Here is a 14560-nt window from a genome sequence, read left to right as displayed (position 1 = left end):
AATGGTGGTCAGATAGTCTGGGATTATGAGGAAAAACATTTAGATCCACAATATCTATTCCACAGGACAAAACTAGATCCAGGGTATGATTGTGGCAATGCGTAGGTCCCGAGACATGTTGAACAAAACCCACTGAGTCGATGATGGCTGAGTCGATGATGGGTCTGTGGACTTCTTGTGAATATTGAAGTCACCCAAAAATGTTTATGTCACGCCCTGGCCATAGAGAGGCTTTTATTCTCTATTTTGGGTAGGTCAGGGTGTGACTAGGTTGGGCATTCCAGTTTCTTTATTTTTATGTTTTCTGTTTCTATGTTTTGGCCGGGTATGGTTCTCAATCAGAGACAGCTGTCTATTGTTGTCTCTGATTGGGAATCATACTTAGGCAGCCTTTTTTCCTTTGTATTTTGTGTGTAGTTATCTTTATTAGTGGCACTATAGCGCTAGTAAGCTTCACAGTCGTTTCTTTGTTTCTTGGTTTCTTGGTTTGTTTGCGACATTTACATAAATAAAGGAAAATGTACGCTCACTACGCTGCTTGGTCCGGTCATTTCCACGACGACGTCCGTGACAGAACTACCCACCACCAAAGGACCAAGCAGCGTGGCCAGGAGAGGCAGCCCCAATTTGAGCCGAGGTTGGAACCAGAGCCAGTCGGGGAGAAGAAGGTGAACTTGGAGGGGAGTGAAGGGAGTGAAGCAGAGACAGTTAAGGAGTTGATGGGGAGATTGAAGGAGAGAGTTTGGAGAGAGTTGTTGTGTTGGTGCATGAGGCACGACATTCGCCCTACGGAGCGTGTTCTCAGTTTAATGTCATCTGAGTCAGCTCTCCATACTCGTCCTGAAGTGCGTGCTAGCCGTCTGGTGAAGACTGTGCCAGCCCCACGCACCAGGCCTCCTGTGCGCCTCCCCAGCCCTGCACGTCTTGTGCCAGCTCTACACTCCAGACCTCCAGTGTGTCTCCACAGCCCGGTGAGTTCTGCGCCGGCTCTGCGCACTGTGTCTCCGGTGCGCTGTGACAGCCTGGTTTGTCCTATGCCTGCGCTCTGCACGTGCCGGGTTAAAGTGGGCATTCAGCCAAGAGGAGCGGTGCAAGGTCTAAGTACCAGATCGCCAGTGCTCCCCCACAGCCCGGTTCGACCTGTGCCTGCGCTCTGGAGGTGCCGGGCTGGAGTGAACATTCAGCCTGGAAGATTGGTGCCAAGGATACGCACCAGATCTCCAGTGCTCCCCCACAGCCCGGTTCATCCTGTGCCTCCTCCAAGGACCAGGCCTCCAGTAGGTCTCCCCAGCCTGGTGAGTTCTGTGCCTGCGCTCTGGAGGTGCCGGGCTAAAGTGGGCATTCCGCCTCTGGCTCCCCCCACAATCAGGGACAGCTGTCTATTGTTGTCTACTTAGGCAGCCTTTTTTCCTTTGTATTTTGTGGGTAGTTATCTTTGTTAGTGGCACTATAGCCCTAGTAAGCTTCACGGTCGTTTCTTTGTTTCTTGTTTTGTTGGCGACATTTACATGAATAAAGGAAAATGTACGCTCACCACTCAGTGAGGAACGCTGTTTAAGGCCCAGGAGGCCTGAAACAGTATCTATAAAAAGTGATTGAGTAGGCTGCATAGATTTCATGACTAGAACTTCAAAAGACGGAAACGCAGTCATTTAATTTCGTAAATATTAGCAACAACTCCACCTTTGCGCGATTTGTGGGGATATGGTCACTAGTGTAACCAGGAGGAGAGGCCTCATTTAATGCAGTGAATTCATCAGGCTTAATCCATGTTTCAGTCAGACCAATCACATCAAGTTCATGATCAGTGATGAATTCATTAACGATGACTGCCTTGGAAGTGAGGGATCTAACATTAAGTAGTCCTGTTTTGAGATGTGAGGTATTGTCACAATCTCTTTTAATAATGAAAGTGTGGAAGAGTAAATTGTATTTGTTGTGTTATAACAAAGAAGACACAGGTCATCCTGTTCCTCGTCTTGTCTGTAAGGTTGCTCTGTTCCCTGATGTAACCAGGCTGTTTTATAACTGTTTCTAAACTACCCTGTTCTAATGTTCTTTGAAACAATCTTTCATGGTTCCTGTAATCCCAGGATGTGTGGGAGAGTGGACATGTCCCTGGTATGATTTGTCTTTGTATGGGCCTACTATCTGTGGTGATAAGCAGAAGTACCAGACTTATTCGAAGGACATGTGAAACACCCCACTCATCCTCGGTTTTAAATGTATGTGAGAACAAAGACAGAGTCTAATTGGTTTTTCCCATGCATGTCTAAATAAAGCTTTTCTATATTGAGATTGGACTGCCTTCTTTTCAGTGGTTTTTCCACCACAACAGGAGTGGAGGAGGTCTTTATTCCAGTGAGATTGCTAAACTGAACAGCGCCATTTTTGTTTTGCCTGACCTAGATCGAGACACAGACACAGTCTCAATTGGGAAAACTGAGCTGTCTACACTGACTGTGCTAGGGGCAGACTCCACTAAGCTGGCAGGCAGACTAACATATTTCTGCCTGACCTGCATCCTATCTCATTGTGGAGCTAGAGGAGTTAGAGACCTGTCTATGTTGATGGATAAGATGAGAGCACCCGTCCAGCTAGGATGGAGTTCATCACTCCTCAGCAGGTCAGGCTTGGTCCTGTTTTTTTATTTATTTTACCTTTATATAAGTAGGCAAGTCAGTTAAGAACAAATTCTTATTTTCAATGACGGCCTAGGAACAGTGGGTTAACTGCCTGTTCAGGGGCAGAACGACATAATTGTACCTTGTCAGCTCAGGGATTTGAACTTGCAACCTTCCAGTTACTAGTCCAACACTCTAACCACTAGGCTACCCTGCCACCCCTGTTTGTGGGTGAGTCCCAGAAAGAGGGCCATTTATCTACCATTTCAATCTGCCTGTACCCCTGCATTGGGAACACCCTGGGAAAAGTGCCTGAATGTGCAGTGTTATGAAGCCTGGGCATGGATGGAAATGGAATGGTACCTGATTAGAAGAAGTGCACAGCATTGAATAAGCCTTTGAATGGGAGAAAGCATTTACAGTGACATACAAGTTTTACACTAACATTATAGTAACATGTTGTTACACAGTACTTCAGTTATTGCATGGCAATTAAAAAATGATGCAGTTGATCAGTTTGTGATACGATGATGGCTTTAATAATGAGAACGCTGTAGACATGACTTGGAATGTGATGCCATTCTGGTTTACATGGCCTTGTTTGGGATGTCCTGTTGGCTGCTGTGACTTGGTGGCTTTGTTGTATCTCATGTAATTTTATTCAAGTCAACAACCTTCTGCATCTCCATGATTCTTTCAACTCACTGCCAAGTTGGAGCTGCACAGAAACAACATCACCATGGCAACATAATTTTGAAGCCTTTCCCCCCCCACACACTACCAACGTTAGTCTGTTAACAATGTCACAACATGCATTTATTCCCTGGTAAGGAGTGCACAGCCTTTGTTAGAGGATGCAGACACAACTGATTTGAAATGTGGGCTAAAAGATTGCAAAGTGGTGCACAACAGACACTGATTATACAAAACATTTAAACTTTCCATGACATAGACTGACCATGTGAATCCAGGTGAAAGCTATGGTACCTTATTGATGTCACTAGTTAAATCCACTGCAATAGTGTAGTTGAAAGGAAGGAGACAGGTTAAAGAAGGATTTTTAAGCCTTGAGACAATTGAGACATGGCTTTGGGATTTGTGCCATTCAGATGGTGAATGGGCAAGACAAATGATTGAAGTGCCTTTGAACATGGTATTGGTACCAGGCACACCGGTTTGTGTCACGAACTGCAACGCTGATGGGTATTTCAGGCTCAACAGTTTCAGTTGTGTACTGTATAAAGAATTGTCCACCACCCAAAGGACATCCAGCCAACTTGGGCCAGAATCCTGTGAACATGGGCCAGAATCCTGTGAACGCTTATGGTGGCAAAATTGCAAGATTATGTTATAATCCTTTTATTGCATCAAATGGTTGTTTTATTCAACAGAATAGAGTATTCTTAACTATTGTGTGTGTGTTCTACTGAGGATGAGCCTCTGGGAGATAACACTGACAGGAGATTTACAATGTCTTTTGGGTAATAAAACCTAAAGAGCATTCCAGAGCATGAGTCAATGTTTCTGTTCTACACCGTACCAGGGAGAGATGGTTCCAGTTTGGAGTCGCAGGGCCAGACACTGGTCTATACAATGAAAACTGTTGACACAGCAGATACGGTCTGCTATGTATTATACTGTAGGCATCTTTCATACAAATCTTAACCTTGTGACCCATTCTATATACTGTATCTGTTGTTCGTCATGTAGGTTGAAAGGGGTGTATCTTGGCTATAAAATACCTTCGTACATTTGTCTCGGGGCTCTCAATGAATCATTTGACCGTGAATCGTTGACCAGCCATCACTATTGCAAAGCTCTCACTAATTAAGATTCCGTTTAAGTGTAACTCTAACTTGTGTGATAAGTTTGTCTCTCCTCATTTGATAATACAGAAATTAAACACCACAGGCTTTCAACATGACCAGACAAATTGAGGCTGGTATACTCAGTGTACATGTAGTAGTCTAGGCTCTTTTAATTATTCCTCTGAATGGAATAATTAATGTCCTGAATCGGCTGAGTTCAAATGAAAAACCCACACTCTGCCACCCACATTACAAGACAGTAAAAACACTTCACCATGCCACCTTCACAACGTTAGACATGATTGACACTAAGACATGTAGCCCCCATTGTGACCCCATTGTGACCGTGCGATGGCGGCTACCTGGGAAGGTTTACACTTCACACCTGCAGTAATGACTCCTGACGAGATAAGCTCAAGCAGTGGGAGGCTCATCTAAATCCTGTGAAATCCCATCAGCTCTGAAAGACACACTGAATGAAGCTTGGAAGCTGAACTGTCACCGTTAAACAAGCGTTAAACGAGTCTTGGCATCCAATCTGCCAATGGAGGGATCGTCAAACCGAGAGAGAGTTGTCATTGGAAAGGCACTTATTAGTTTCCCACTAATCTGAACAGTGGAGCTGATTTATAGGGTGGAAATTGTTCTAAGTGTATTAGTCAGGTGTGTTGCATGCCTGACACTCTAGATTGTGTTCATCTCTTTGTCCATCTCTATTTCATTCTTGTCATTCTTCCTATTATGTCTAACTCTCCAGTCTTCCAAGGCGTGGAAGCATGAACCTGTTGAGCCCTGTAGATTCACAAGAACTAACATGTACTAAGTATGCCTGTCATTATTACTTAGGTTTTGAAAGGGGCATAGACAAGATCCCTTCCAAATAAAGCAATGTTACCTTTGGGAAACAGACCCGCTGTCTCAGTCATTATTTGACCCCTGGTGAGGTTCCATTTCTATCTGATACAACAGCAGATATGTTGATATGCTGCTCAGGCACCATCTGATCCCCTGCCGATAATTCAGTCTGTCAACAAGTCACTCTGAACCCAAAATGACAGCCGTGATTTGTACCGTTTGGTTGAATGTTCTCTCTCTCTCTCATACTTTCTTGCTTTCTCTCTCTTTCACTCATTCTCCCTCTCCCATGTCATGAGTGAGTCATGTGTTCTAAAAACACTGGGATGGATAAATGGAGAGAAGAGACTGAGTGGCTGAATGGGTCTGTCATTGCCAGGATGGAGATGCATATTTTATAGGCCGGCCCCATGTTATATTCATCCCAAATTCATCCAGCTCATTGTCCTGCTGCACACATCCACTCTGGGTTGGAGTGGCTTTCCTTTCCTGTTGTCTCTGATTCATCTGTGAATGAGAGATGGAGAGATATTCAACTGTGTATTCAACACATTTAACAATGTGCCCGTCTGTGTCTAATGACTTGAGGCTGATAGAAATGAAAGCAGTATTATGAAGCAATAGAGCTGAATACTCTAGATGAGGTGCGGTGGACCTGGAGTGGCTGGTAGTGAATCATTGGTATATTATGAGGTGTAATGCATGTACAAGTGCACAATTGGAGCTGGACAAAGTGCATTGCTGTTGGATGCTGTGCACCATGGGGCTTATATTGAGGTTGTACACAGGTCTGCTAGCCTCTTGCAGTGAGAAAGTATTCATTCTCTTTAGCTTCTAAGATATATTTAACCCCTCTGACTCTGAAGTGTGTTTTCGTGAGGCTCAATGGCTCAGTTTACACAGACAGCAGAATCATCCTGACCTTTTTTTTCACTAATTGGTATTTTGACCAATCAGAATAGCTCTGAAAAGATTTGATGTGAAAACATCTGATGTGATTGGTCAAAAGACCAATTTGTCACGCCCTGGTCGAAGTATTTTGTGTTTATCTTCATTTATTTGGTCAGGCCAGGGTGTGGCATGGGTTTTTGTATGTGGTGTGTATGTATTGGGATTGTAGCTTAGTGGGGTGTTCTAGTTAAGTCTATGGCTGTCTGAAGTGGTTCTCAATCAGAGGCAGGTGTTTATCGTTGTCTCTGATTGGGAACCATATTTAGGCAGCCATATTCTTTGAGTGTTTTGTGGGTGATTGTCCTTAGTGTCCTTGTTCCTGTCTCTGTGGTTTCACCAGATAGGGCTGTTTCGGTTTTCGTTACGTTTCCACGTTCGTTGTTTTTTGTAGTTTTTTGTAGTTTTTTGTATTGATTCGTGTTTTACATTTGTTGATTAAACATGGATCGCAATCTACACGCCGCATTTTGGTCCGACTCTCCTTCACCAAAAGAGAACCGTTACACAATTAGTGGAAAAAAATTATGCTGCCTGTGTAAAAGCAGCCAATATGTGACTGACTACCTACCCTGACATTTCGTGCAGAGATAACCACAGAATTAAAGCACATTCTCAGTTAGGAATAACAGTGTCCAAGTAATAGGAATGAACAAGCCAAAATCTGACTGAATAATACATATAAAGCCATATAACCCCTACAGTCGTGGCCAAAAGTTTTGAGAATGACAAATATTAATTTTCACAAAGTCTGCTGCCTCAGTTTGTATGATGGCAATTTGCATATACTCCAGAATGTTATGACGAGTGATCAGATTAATTGCAAAGTCCCTTTTGGCCATGCAAATTAACTAAATCCCCCCAAAACATTTCCACTGCATTTCAGCCCTGCCACAAATGGACCAGCTGACGACATGTCAAGGATTCTCTCATTAATACAGGTGTGAGTGTTGACGAGGACAAGGCTGGAGATCACTCTGTCATGCTGATTGAGTTCAAATAACAGACTGGAAGCTTCAAAAGGAGGGTGGTGCTTGGAATCATTGTTCTTCCTCTGTAAACCATGGTTACCTACAAGGAAACACGTGCTATTATCATTGCTTTGCACAAAAAGGGCTTCACAGGCAAGGATTTTGCTGCCATGAAGATCGCACCTAAATCAACCATTTATCGGATCATCAAGAACTTCAAGGAGAGCGGTTCAATTGTTGTGAAGAAGGCTTCACGGTGCCCAAGAAAGTCCAGCAAGCGCTAAGACCATCTCCTGAAGTTGATTCAGCTGCGGGATCGGGGCACCACCAGTACAGAGCTTGCTCAGGAATGGTAGCAGGCAGGTGTGAGTGCATCTGCACGCACAGTGAGGCAAAGACTTTTGGAGGATGGCCTGGTGTCAAGAAGGGCAGCAAAGAAGCCACTTCTCTCCAGGAAAAACATCAGGGACAGACTGATATTCTGCTAAATGTACAGGGATTGGACTGCTGAGGACTGGTATAAAGTCATTTTCTCTGATGAATCCCCTTTCCGATTGTTTGCGGCATCCGGAAAAAAGCTTGTCCGGAGAATACAAGGTGAATCAGTCCTGTGTCATGCCAACAGTAAAGCATCCTCAGACCATTCATGTGTGGGGTAGCTTCTCAGCCAAGGGAGTGGGCTCACTCATAATTTTGCCCAAGAACACAGCCATGAATAAAGAATGGTACCAACACATTCTCCGAGAGCAACTTCTCCCAAACATCCAGGAACTGTTTGGTGACGCACAATGCCTATTCCAGCATGATGGAGCACCTTGCCATAAGGCTAAAGTGATAACTAAGTGGCTTGGGGAACAAAACATTGATATTTTTGGTCCATGGCCAGGAAACTCCCCAGACCTTAATCCCATTGAGAACTTGTGGTCAATCTTCAAGAGGCGGGTGGACAAACGAAAACCCACAAATTCTGACAAACTCCAAGCATTGATTATGCAAGAATGGGCTGCCATCAGTCAGGATGTGGCCCAGAAGTTAATTGACAGCATGCCAGGGCGGATTGCAAAGGTCTTGAAAAAGAAGGGTCAACACTGCAAATATTGACTCTTTGCATCAACTTCCTGTAATTGTCAATAAAAACCTTTGACACTTATGAAATGCTTGTAATTATACTTCAGTATTCCATAGTAACATCTGACAAAATATTTAAAGACATTGAAGCAGCAAACTTTGTGGAAATTAATGTTTGTGTCATTCTCTAACCTTTTGGCCACGACTGTACATTAGTCATTAGGATCCTGAAAAGTATTGTTTTATTAGTGTCTGCAAATAAATCTGAATCAATAATGAGAAATTTCAAGCAATTTTATTACATTAGTGTCTAATTGCTTTTGAGAATAAAATGTTAAGTCACTTTTGAAGTGAAAAGTTGAGGTGTTTTGATCTTGTTCATTATAGCTATAATGTACCGTGGGAAATTTCTATCCTCTTTCCACCCACTGCTTTGACTCTTCCTGGCACATCCATCGAAGTGTAGGAGGATGTCATGACTGGAAACAGTCAACTTTGAATACGCTTGGAAGAATCTTTTGAACAATGTAGTTATATGCAAGTGTTCCTCAATCCGTTCCTCTGGGAATCCTAGATGGTGCTCATTGTTGTTCTATCCCAGCTTTAGCACAACTGATTCAAATAATCAAGGGATTGATGATTAGTTGACAAGCTGAATCAGATGTGCTGCTGTTGGAATCATTTTACAAAACTGTGCACAGGCTGGGGTCCACATGCATGAGCACGGACATACATTCTGTCAGTGGCAGTCTCTCCATCTCTCTCTCATTCACCTCTCTTCTGTCAGTATGTCTTTCCTTCTCCCCCTCTTCTCTTCTATACCTCTGACTTCCACCTTTACATCTCACATGTAGTGACGATTTTTGCATGTAAATCTTGGAGGAGGAAAAAAAAGAAAATGTGGGATGCATGCCAGCAAAGCCACAACACAACACTAAACAATAAATTAATTGCACTATACCACTGCTACACCTGGCTATCAGCGGATCCTTGTCTGGTTTGTGAAACAGTTAATTCAGCCTCATTTACTGCCTTTAAAAAAACATAGCTGATATGGCTGACTTACTAAAACATATGTAGTTTCTACTGGCAATTGAGATATACAAACTATGGCATAAGGGGACATTAATGAGCGAGCTAGGACGGACGTAGTCAATATACGTAGCTGTTTGTTCAGAACTTTTGAAATGTACAGCGACAAAATTCAGAACATGAACCGTTCTTACAGTGTTCTCCCTGTACACTAAATCAGAAGCATACGATAAATAAAGGGGACATAAGCACACAATGAAAGCTCTTACAATATTCAATATATTTATCAAAAACAGGTTAAAAACTGCCCCATTATTACATGTGCACCACCAAGTCAGAATAGTAGGTGAAATTAAGAGGTGAAAATAGACCAAATTATTAGGGTGAGGCACATGGGCTACTAACAGCTTACTACACAACATACACTTAGTATCACTTTCTTAGCTACAGAATACATATCTCCCTGGCACATTACATAATTTATGCAGCAGCATTCAATACATTTTCAATACTCACCGTTGTGATGTGCTCACTTGAACAGGAAGATGATGCTGCAGTCCTTCGTGGGCAAATTTTGTCATGCTTCGTTGACAGTATGGTCAATGTTGAATGTTTATCATTTTAAACTAGGAAAAGAGACACTTAATCTTAGACTTGGGACCACACAGCCACAGCCACTCCACTGAATAGCAGACTAATGATTGCTTTGCAATGCTTGCAGTTAACCACTGATTTCTTCCAAACCACAAATTGTTGAATTTGGATTTCCAACTTGTTGTGTAATGTTTATGTCCAATGGCAGATGGGTACCGATACATTTTATCTATAATTTCTCTTCATTATTTCTCTTCATATTACAAAGATTAAAAAGGATTTGCCAGTAGATTGTCGACTTGATTCATGATGATGACTGCTAGTTAAGATTGGTCATGGTCATCAGTCCAATCAAAGCTACTGTAGATATAACGTGATTTGACTGAATTTTATCTGTGGCCAATGACCATGAGTCTTCTTGGATGGAAACTAATGTAAATCTATGGCAGCACCCAAGGGGCTAGAATTTTTGAGGTTTACCCTTAGACTTGGCGGTGACGTAGTGTCCCCATGAGTAACAGAACACTGAGCCAATCACGGCGCAACGCTCTGTATTTTCTGCTGGCTTGCACCACCACAGAAAGAGCTAGGCTGAAACACCTGCATTTTGGAGGTGCCTTACTCAAGAAAACAAAAAAGAGACCATGTTTGTGTGCGACTTTATTAACTCAATGATATATATATATATTATTTTACATTGTTAGCAAATTGATGTGTGACACGTATTTACGAAAATGTGGGGCTCAAAATCTGGGTTTGGTGGATGCCAGGAGAAAGCTCCCTGCCCCAATGCATAGAGTCAACTGTAAAGTTTGGAGGAGGAGGAATAATGGTCTGGGGCTGTTTTTTATGGTTCGGGCTAGGCCCCTTAGTTCCAGTGAAGGGAAATCTTAATGTTACGGCACACAATGACATTCTAGATGATTCTGTGCTTCCAACTTTGTGGCAACAGTTTGGGGAAGGCCCTTTCCTCTTTCAGCATGACAGTGCACAAAGAGGTCTATACAGAAATGGTTTGTTGAGATTGGTGTAGAAGAATTTGTATGCAGGTTTCCACATACTTTTGGTAATGTATCTCTCTGTAAGACAGATCAGGTGGAGGATGATAATGCCTGCGAGTGCTGCGCTGAAGGCCAGTTTGTTTGGTGTTTTACCTAATATTGATGGTTGGGGTTGGGATTTGGGTATGGCTGCTTCTCCTAGATCAGCCTTTGGACATGTACCACTGAGCTTGTGTCAACAAGGACCCAGAAGAGGAAGGTGGGAGTTAATTTTGAGTTGTGTGAGCCTTTGCTCTCACACAGTCTTCATATATATATACATATTTTTCTTCCTTCAATCGTTATCTGCCCCATTATTACATAGCACCAGGAAATGACAATGGGCCTTAATTCCACTGAAACAGCAGTCTTTTTCTGACAGTTCTGATTTCCTTCCTATGGCAATCAGCTTAGCTTGTAATTGATACCTGAAGACTACAAGAGGCAAGGAGAGAAAGGAGAAGAGTCACGTGACAACTAAGAAAAGGGAGATAAACACGGCATCTCCTATAAACAAAAGCAGAACAAAAGAAAGCTCCAACAACCCAAACAAAAAACAAGTTGCAAGTTTATAAAATATACACATTAGTCAGAAAGCATTTTTAGAGACATTTAATTTCCAAAAACCAATATTGAAATAAAGGTACTTCAAGAGTAAGATACTTTTCAGGCACTGCTTTATTCTCTCACATTGTATTAAGTTTTCACAAAACAACACAGAAAGATTTGGAGAGAACAAATATCGTACATAGGATTAAATATGGTCTGGTTTGAATGACAAAACATGAATAACAACATGGATTTTCCATGTCTGTCAGTGTTATACAGAACAAACACAAACAACATGCATGTTAACATTTTCATGTCTGAGGCTGTCTTGATGAAAAAACATATATTATATACACTACTTAGAAATGTCCTTGTTTTTGAAAGCAAAGCTTTTCTTTCAAAAACAAGGACATTTCTAAGTGACCTCAAACTTTTGAACGGTAGTGTATATATACATACAGTGCATTCGGAAAGCATACGGGCCCTTTCCTTTTTCTACATTTTGTTACGTTACAGACTTATTTTAAAATGTATTAAATGAATGTTTTTCCTCATCAATCTACCCATAATACCCTATAATGACAAAGTGAAAACAAATGTATCAAAAAAACAAACAGACATACCTTATTTACAAAAGTATTCAGACCCTTTGCTATGACACTTGAAATTGACCTCAGGTGCATCCTGTTTCCATTGATCATCCTTGAGATGTTTCTACAACTTGATTGGAGTCCACCTGTGGTAAATTAAATTGATTTGGAAAGGCACACCCTGTCTATTTAACGTCCCACAGTTGATACTGCATGTCAGAGCAAAAACCAAGCGGTGTGGTGTGCCTTTGGTGTGCAAAGCTTGTAGCGTCATACCCCAAAAGACTCAAGTCTGTAATCACTGCCAAAAGTGCTTCAACAAAGTCCTGACAAAAGTTCCTGAATACTTATGTAGATGTGATATTTCATTTATTTATTTTTTATATTTGCAAACATTTCTAAAAACCTATTTATGCTTTGTCATTAATGGGTTATTGTGTGTAGATTGTTATGAAAATGGCTTTTAACAAAATGTGGAAAAAGTCAAGTGGTCTGAACACTTTCCTAATGTGCTGTCTATACATACAGTTTTATATTTTCAAAAAGAATAAGGACAATGCAACAATACTATATTATAATGAGTGGGTTAATTTCAGGTTTCAAGCCTCTAAAGTAGTGGAATCAACTGATCATCATCAGTTGATCAGTTGAATTTACTTAATATTTTTACATCTAAGGCATACTTTATTTTATACCTTCTGTAATTTAGAATAAGTTACAGGTTACAAAACCAGGCTGTTGGAAAACACAACCTTTGGTTCCTAACCGCAGAGGTTAGGAACCAAACATCATGCAATGGCTGGTAGCAGAGTATATGAGTGGAGTGGAGCTGGAGCGAGGAGCAGAGCGTGCCCAATTGGACTGGAGCGCAGAGGCTGGAGAGTTTGCCTTCTCGCCCGCTCCAATTTCACTCCAGTAGCAATTACTTCACAAGCTCAGAGGATGGCCCGCCCAACATGCATTTGTAGTCTACTTGTGTGCTGCTATAGCCCCTTGCTTTAGCTACTGTCATGTTCAATAAATATTTTCATAAAGTAACTGATAGAACACTCAGGTGCTAAATCAAGGTGACTTACAAAGATGAGGACCAAGAGGAAGAGAGGGAGTGTGGTGATGTAGTGTCCACAACTAAAGAATCATTGTGGAATCTGAAAAGACAAGTATCCCGAAAGCATGATGGTGTACTTACGACGTGCACATGCTAAAAGATAGTAATGCGGTGGTAGATAACTAGGTGTGTCAATGTAGCAATGTATAAACAAAAAATCAGATCTCTTAAAAGTTTCATTCATTTTTGTTCTATTATTGATACAATAGGCCATGTTCAAGGACATTTCCATTTTGACTGGGTTGTTTTTCCTAAAAACCTTTAGGCCTACCAATAACAAAAAATAAATAAATTCTGCATCTCTGCCCAGCCTGGCAAGAGTGGTCAAAAGGCATCCCCAGTGGCTCTGCAAGTGTGTAGAGGATATTTCCCGCTGCTGACCTGCTCTCCTGGCACCATCGCATGAGCCTGAAATCACAGACTGGCCAAACTCGGATTAAAAATGAATTCCAAAAGTCACACGACCTCAACCCAATTGACATGGTTTGGGATAAGTTGGACATCAGAGTGAAGGAAAGGAAGCCAACAAGTGCTCAGCATGTGTGGGAACTCCTTCAAGACTGTTGGAAAATCATTCCAGGTAAAGCTGGTTGAGAGAATGCCAACCGTGTGCAAATCTGTCATCAAGGCAAAGGGTGGCTACTTTGAAGAATATAAAATATAAAATATTTTTGGGGTACTACATGATTCCATTTGTGTTATTTCATAGTTTGGATGTCTTCACTATTATGCTACAATGTAGAAAATAGTAAAAAAAATAAAGAAAAATCCTTGAATAATTAGGTGTGTCCAAACTTTTGACTGGTACTGTATATTCAAATACTTTTAATTAAAAATCCATATGGTTTGGTTTCAATGCTTAAAAACCAAATGGTAGGACCAGGAAGTCACACATATAGATTGGTGCTGGTTAAATGGTGATTTTAATGATTGGAGCAACACAAGAGTGGTTTTTAGTGGAGACAATGAGCGGGAGTTCCAACTACACAACTCCGATCACATGCTCTGGCTGGTAGGAAGGCCTAAGGTTGCAAAGGGAGCAGATATTACTGGAAACTTTCGAAGTTTACCAGTAAACTATCAGAATTTTGGAATCTTTCGAGTATTTATGTCATCCATCAAATGTCATCTAGTGGCCCTTTTGGGTACTTCAGATTATCACAGGTGTATACAATTATTTGTGGCCCTCTTTGTGGCCTTATCACATGTAAAATATTTGAAATAATCAAACATGATGACTTTAAAATAAAATAGAATGACCAAGCTGTAAACATGATCCTCAATATAAACCATCAATTTACAGAATATCATTGGTGTTTATATGAGAGTTTCAGCATGAAATATATTTGAATATTTTTATTTTATTTTACCAT

The sequence above is a fragment of the Oncorhynchus kisutch genome, linkage group LG14 (genome assembly GCF_002021735.2).
Source record: "Oncorhynchus kisutch isolate 150728-3 linkage group LG14, Okis_V2, whole genome shotgun sequence".
NCBI lineage: Eukaryota > Metazoa > Chordata > Actinopteri > Salmoniformes > Salmonidae > Oncorhynchus > Oncorhynchus kisutch.
This window is presented reverse-complemented; position numbering follows the sequence as displayed.